Source organism: Apodemus sylvaticus, chromosome 8, assembly GCF_947179515.1.
Source record: "Apodemus sylvaticus chromosome 8, mApoSyl1.1, whole genome shotgun sequence".
NCBI lineage: Eukaryota > Metazoa > Chordata > Mammalia > Rodentia > Muridae > Apodemus > Apodemus sylvaticus.
In genome coordinates, this window is record NC_067479.1 from 14,671,359 (window position 1) to 14,679,409 (window position 8,051).

The window sequence follows — 8,051 nt, forward strand, 5'->3', positions numbered from 1 at the left end:
GAGTGTAATGCGGGATTCAGGATCAGGTGTGGGGAAGGACAGGAGAGATGGTTCAATGGCCATGGAAATAAATGGGAGTGCACAGGTTGGGGACATCTCTAGGAGGAAACATGGCTTGGGACAAGGGAGGTACCCAAGAATCAGTGGGGGTTACTTAGCTGTGATTCAATACATAGGGGATATGGAAACTGAAGAGGCTGCCTCTTGTATGCAGACAGGACCTCCACTGGAGCAATAGAGACACCAACATACCCTTAAAACGTTCAGCCCGCAATTTATCCATTCACAGTAATGTTGGCATGGGTAAGGGATCAGAGACTGAAGGAATGGCCCACCAAAAACCAGCCCAACATGACACCCATCCCATGGGCAAGCACCAATCCCAAACACTATTAATGACATTTTGTTTTGCTTGTAGGCAGGGCCATGCTGTCCTCTGAGAGGCTCCACCAACCAGCTGACTCAGACAGATGCAGACACCCTCAGTTCCACAGTGTATGGAGCTTGGGGACTCTTATGAAAGAATAGGAGTAAAGATTGTGGGTCCCAAAGGGTATAGGAATTCCTCAGGAAGACCAACAGAATCAACTAACCTGGACCTTTGGGGCTTTCAGATTCTGACTAACAAATAAATATACAAGGTTTCGACCTAGGCCTCACTGCTCATATGTAGCAGGTGTCCAGCTTCACCTTCATGTGGGCCCTGAACAACTGGAGCCGGGGCTATTCCAGAAGCTGCTGCTCATTTATGAGAAGTGCTCTTTTAACTGGGCTTCCTTGTCTGGGTTCAGTGGGAGAGGAATCTGCTAGCCTCTCCCAGAGACTTGAAGTGCCAGGGTAGGGGGAGGGAATACCCAGAGGGCCCCATTTTTCCAGAAAGGAAGGGTCTGGGGGAGGGCTGACTGGGAGGAACAAGAAGCAGAACATAAATTGAGTAAGTAAAAATAATTGTAATAATAAAATTAAATTTAAAGAGTACTAATGCTATTATTTCACAAAACAACAACAAAACTAACCAACCAAACAAAATATGACAATTTCCTCCATGTTTTAGAAGTCTGTTAATGAGCTAACCTGAAGGTTGTTGGGCATAGATTACTTTCTCATAAAGACCACCTTGTAAAAAGCATGGTACTAAAATTATCCAGTTTTGACCATTGGAACCAAGAATGGGATTTGAACCTATATTTGGTCCTAGATACATTCTAGATTGTTCAACAGATCATAAAAGTGCTATATTATTAGAGTTTGAAGGACATTTGTAAATAATAAAAGATTTCTCATTTTCTCCTCATGAGTTAATCCAAGTGAACCTTCAGATCATGTGGACAAGAAAGCATTACCACAGGTGAGCAATCTGTTGAGACTAAGAAATAGAATGGATTATACATAAAAATACAGTCCAGCAAAAAGTTCCAATTGTTCATTGTTCTTGCTAGAACAGAGTCTTTTCTTCCATAACTGTTACTGTCAGTATCAAATGTCATGTTTGATGGTGCACTCTTATTCTGGAAGAAATGATAACTTCTAAACTACCCTGTGTCTATCTTGTATAAACATGAGATTCAGAAGCTAAGGGGTGGTGGCAATGAGATATTGAAAGCATTCCTAAATTAGTAGCCAAAGTCTGGTTTCATTCAAAAACACTGAAATGAAAAGATCCTAAGCAGTAGATGTAGACTGCGAGGATCTGTTCATTGAAAACAAGCTCAGCCTTCAGGTAGGCCTAATTCCAATTTCTAGGGAACCCCCAGATTGATTTTGAAAGTGGTCATAACAGCTTACAATCCCATCAACAATGGAGGAGTGTTCCTTTTTCTCCACATCCTCTCAAAAATGTGCTGTCACCTGAGGTTTTGATCTTAGCCATTCTGATTGGTGTAAGGTGGAATCTCAGGGTTGGTTTGATTTGCATTTCTATGATCACTAAGGACTTTGAACATTTCTTGAGAACTTCCTCAGCCATTCCAGACTCCTCTGTTGTGAATTCTCAGTGTAGTTCTGTACACCATTTTTTGATTGGGTTGTTGGGTTTTTCAGTGGTTAGCTTCTTGAGTTCTTTATATATTTTGAAAATTAACTATATTAATCCTACCGATCAATGAGCATGGGAGGTTTCTCATGGATCGGCACGATTAATATAGTTAAAATGGCCATATTGCCAAAAGCAATATACAGATTCAACACAATACCCATCAAAATCCCAAATCAAGGGATTTAGAAATAAATCCCTTGAGTTGATTTAGAAAGAGCAATTCTCACATTCGTCTGGAATAACAAAAAACCCAGGATAGCTAAAACTATTCTGAACAACAAAAGAAATTCTGGGGGAATCAGTATCCCTGACCTCAAGCAATACTACCGGGCAATAATGTGAAAAACTGCATGGTATTGGTACAGTGACAGGCAGGCAGATCAATGGAACAGGATTGAAGATCCAGAAATGAACCCACACACCTATGGCCACTTGATCCTCGACAAAGGGGCTGAAAACATCCAATGAAAAAAAAGATAGCCTTTTCAACAAATGGTGCTGGTTCAACTGGAGGTCAGCATGCAGAAGAATGCGAATTGATCCATCCTTGTCTCCTTGTACTAAGCTCAACTCCAAATGGATCAAGGACCTCCACATAAACCCAGATACTCTGAAGCTAATAGAAAAGAAACTGGGGGAGACCATTGAGGACATCGGCACAGGGGGAAAGTTCCTGAACAGATCACCAATAGCATACGCTCTAAGATCAAGAATTGACAAATGGGACCTCATAAAATTACAACGTTTCTGTAAAGCAAAGGACACCTTCAAAAAGACAAATCGGCAACCAACAAATTGGGAAAAGATCTTCACCAACTCTACATCAGATAGAGGGCTAATATCCAATATATACAAAGAACTCAAGAAGTTAGACCCCAGAAAACCAAATAACCCTATTTAAAAATGGGGTACAGAGTTAAAGAATTCTCACCTGAAGAACTTCGGATGGCGGAGAAACATCTTAAAAAATGCTCAACTTCATTAGTCATTAGGGAAATGCATATCAAAACAACCCTGAGATTTCATCTTACATTAGTCAGAATGGCTAAGATTAAAAACTCAGGAGACAGCAGGTGTTGGCGAGGATGTGGAGAAAGAGGAACACTCCTCCACTGCTGGTGGGGTTGCAAATTGGTACAACCACTCTGGAAATCAATTTCAGAGTGGTTCCTCAGAAAACTGAGCATGTCACTTCCAAAGGATACTGCTATACCACTCCTGGGCATATACCCAGAGGATTCCCCAGCATGTAATAAGGATACGTGCTCCACTATGTTCATAGCAGCCCTATTTATAATAGCCAGAAGCTGGAAAGAACACAAGTATCCCTCAACAGAAGAATGGATGCAAAAAAATGTGGTATATATACACAATGGAGTACTTACTATTCAGCTATTAGAAACAATCCATGAAATTCTTAGGCAAATGGATGGAGCTGGAGAACATCATACTATGAGTGAGGTAATGCAGCCTCAAAAGATGAATCATGGTATGCACTCACTAATAAGTGGATATTATCCTGGAAATCTGGAATACCCAAAACATAATACACACATCAAATGAGGTACAAGAACGACGAAGGAGTTGCCCCTAGTTCTGGAAAGACTCAGTGTAACAATATAGGGCAAAACCAGAACAGGGAAGTGGGAAAGGTTGGTGGGAAAATAGGGTGAGGGAAGGGAGCTTATGTGACTTTCGGGGAGTGGGGAGCCAGAAGGAGGGAAATCATTTGAAATGTAAATAAAATGTATATCTAATTTAAAAAAAGAAAATTAGCTCTCTATTGGATATGGATTAGTGAAATTTTCTTCCCAATCTGTATGTTGCCAATTCCTCTTATTGACTATGTCCTTTGCCTTATAGAAGCTTGTCAGTTCATAAGGTCCCATTTATCAATTCTTGATCTTAGAGCATGAGCCATTGGAGTTCTGTTTAGGAAATGTCATGTTGTGCCAATTAGTTCAAGGCTCTTTCCCACTTTGTCTTCTATGAAATTCAGTGTATCTCGTTTTATGTTGAGGTCCTTGATCTACTTGGACTTGAGCTTTGTTTGAGATTACAAATATGGATCTATTTTCATCTTACTACATGTCAACTGCCAGTTCGACTAGAACCATTTGTTGAAGATGCTTTCTTTTTCTCATTGCATATATTTGGCTTCTTTGTCAAATATCAAGTGCCCATAAGTTTTATTTCTGGGTCTTCAATTCTATTCCATTGATCAACATGTCAGTCTCTGTACCAATACTATGTAGTGTTTATCACTATTGCTCTGTAGTAAAGCTTGAGGTCAGGGATGGTGATTCTCCCAGCCATTTTTTTTATTGTTAAGGATTGTTTTAGCTATTCTGTTTTTTCCTTTACAGATGAATTTGAGAATTGAACTTGGAATGTCTTTGAAGAATTGTCTTGGGATTTTGATGGGGATTGCTTTAAATCTGTAAATTACCTTTGGTAGGATGGTCATTTTTACTATATTGATTCTGCCAATCCATGAGCATGGGAGATCTCTCAATTTTCTGGGATCTTCTGTGATTTCTTTCTTTAAAGACTTGAAGTTATTTTCATATAGGTCTTTCAGTTGTTTGGCTAGAGTTACTCTAAGGTATTTTATATTATTTGTGGCTATTGTGAAAGGAGTTGTTTCCCTAATTTCTTTCTAAGCCTATTTATTATTTATATAAAGGAAGGCTACTAATTTATTTGAGTTTATTTTGTATCTGGCCACTTTGCTGAAGTTTTTTTTATCAGATGAAGTAGTTCTCTGGTAGTTTTTGGGATCGCTTATATATAGTATCATATCATCTGCAAATAGTGATACCTTTATTTCTTCTTTGCAACTTTGTATCACCTTGATCTCTTTTGTTGCCTTTTTTTTTTTTTTAGCTAGCACTGGGTACTATAAAGAATAGATATGGAGAGAGTGAGCATCCTTGTCCCTGATTTTAATGGGATTGCTTTAAGTTGTCTCTATTTAATTTGATATTGGCTCTTGGTTTGCAGTAAATTGCTATTATTATGTTTAGGTATGAGCCTTGAATTTGTGATCTCACCAATACTTTTAACATGAAGGTGTATTCTATTTTGTCAAATGCTTTTACTTCATCTAAGGAGACAACCATGAGATTTTTTTCCTTTGGGTTTGTTTATATAGAGTATTACGTTCATAGATTTTCATATACTGAACCAACCTTGCATCACTGAGATGAAGCCTACTTGATTGTAGTGAATGATTGTTTTGATGTTTTCCTGGATTTGGTTTGCAAGAATTTTATTTAGTATTATTGCATCTATATTCATAAGTGAGATTGGTCTGAAGTTCTCTCTCTTTTATGTTTGAGTACTTGTGTGGTTTACCTGTCAGAGTAATTATGGCTTCATAGAATGAATTATGTAGTATTCCTTCTGTTTCTACTTTATGGAATATTGGTATCAGGTCTTCTTTGAAGGTCTGGTAGAATTATGCATGAAATCCGTCTGGCCCTGGGCTTTTATGGTTGTGACATTTTTAATGACTTCTATTTCTTTGTGCAGTATGGGCCTGTTTAGATAGTTTATCTGCTCTTGAATTAACTTTGATATGTGGTATCTATCTATAAAACCATCTATTTCATCTAAATTTTTCATTTTTTTAATGTATAAGCTTTTGTAGTAGTGTCTGATGGGGTTTTTTTTTGAATTTCCTATTTCTGTTATGTCTCCCTTTTCATTTCTGATTTTGTTAATTTGGATGCCATTTCTGGGTCTTTTAGTTAGTTTGACTAGGGGCTTATCTATCTTGTTGATTCTCTCAAAGAACCAGCTTCTGATTATTTTCTTGATTCTTTGTATTGTTCTCTTTGTTTCTATTTGGTTGATTTTAGGCCTTGAGTTTGACTATTTCCGGCTGTCTACTTCTCTTGGTCATGTTTGCTTATTTATTTATTTATTTATTTATTTATTTATTTATTTATTTACTTTTTGGTCTAGAGCTCCTAAGTGTACTGTTAAATTGCTAGTGTAAGATCTTTCCAGTTTCTATACCAGGACCCTTACTGCTATAAATTTTCCTCTTAACACTGCTTTCATTGTGTCCCATAAATTTTCATATGTCAGCATTTTGATTAAATTCCAAAAAGTTTTTACTTTCTTCCTTATTTCTTCTTTGACCACGTTTTCATTGTGAGTAGATAGTTGTTCATTTTCCTTGTATAGGCTGTCTAAGTAGGCCCTACCAAATGTCCAATAATGATAATTTTTCATATAAATTATAAAATACCATATTATTTGGTACTTAGAAGACATTCTAAATGTAGTCTTTCAAAAATAGAATCATTCATACAATATCCTAACCACATTTTCCTTCCTTCCTCTCCTCATTAATCCTTCCCTTCCCTTTTCCTCAGATCCACTTCCTTTTAGCCTCCCTTCAGAAAAAAACAGACCTCAAAGAGACAACAATGATGACAAAATAAAATACGATGTGAAAAGGCAAGAGCCCTCAGCAAAACAGGACAAGGCAACACAAAAGAAGGAAAAGAGTCCCACAAGTAATCAAAGGAATCAGATATATACCTACTTCCAAAATTGGAAGTTTCAAAAGAACATCAAGTTAACATCATGACATATATGCAGTGGACCAGGTGTAGACCCCTATAGGCTCCACGTTTGCCACTTAGTCATTGGGAATAAGTCCTTTTATTCCGTCAGTGTTTCCTCCCCATCAACTTTAGAAGTCCCAGATTTATCTGCACAATGTCTGCCTGAGGTTCTCTACATCCATTTCCATAAGCTGCCAGAGGAGCCCTGTCTGATGAAGATTGGACAAGGTACCACTCTATGCTATGAGTATAGGGCAATGAGTATATCATTAAGAATCATTTTACCATCTAAGGTGTATTAGATATAGTCTTCCCCTGGTGTATGGGTCTCAAGTCTAATCAAACATTGCTTAGACACTCCCCCCCCAAAATATGCGCTATATTTGCCCCAGCTCATATTACAGGCAGAACTGATTATAGGCAAATGGTTTTCTGGCTTTGTTATCCAGATTTCTCGTTTAGACTCCTATAGAGTAGCTTACTAAACCAAAGGGACAGAAATTTAGGAGTGAAGGACTCATGCAGGCCACCAGCTCAAATTATCCAAGTTCCATGAGCTATGTGGATAATACCCCTAGCAAAGAACACTGCTATCCCTTTGTGGAGTGCAACCCTCTGTTCTGTCATCAGCATAGGTTATTTAGGGATCTGTCCCAGTTCACTTCTGGGAGACTTGCCTGACTGGGTTGCCCAGCAGGGACTGTTCGGAAGCCACTTTACTAAGGATCTTCATTAGAATCACCCTAAGAGATCCGAGGAAGTTTCCCCTGAACTGGGTTTCCAATGCCACCCCCTGAAATGCCCCTAATTCTATCTGTCTCTCCCTTCACTCATTCCTTCCCTCCCATCTCTTCCCCAGTTCAATCCATCTGTCTCCAGTCTCTATTTGTTCCGGTCTACCTGCAAATCCTAGTCAACTTCCCCTTCCCAGAGATGTCCATGAATACTGAGTAGAGACTTCCTTTATAACTAACCCCTTTAGGTTTATAGATTGTAGCTTGGCTACTATTTATTTAATAGCTAATATCAACTAATAAATGCAGACATACCATATTTGTCTTTCTGGGTCAGGGTTACCTTACTCAGGATCATTGTTTTAAAGAGTTGATCCATTTGCCTGAAAATTTCATGTCTCTTTTTAGTAGTTGAATATGACTCCAGTGCTTAAATATATCACATTTTCTTTAACTATTCTTCAGTTGAGAAACATCTGTATTATTTCCAGTTCATGGTTATTATGAATAAAGCCACAATGTATATAATTGAATGTAGAATTTTAATCTGGAAACATGACTGCTCTGGGAAGAGATCACATCTAAAGACTTTCTAGTCTATATGATCTGGCTGTAATGCAGAAATGCCCTGGATTACAGTATAACGACTGTAAAAATGATGCATCCTTAGTACAAACCTTTAACCTCTATCAATGAGGGTAA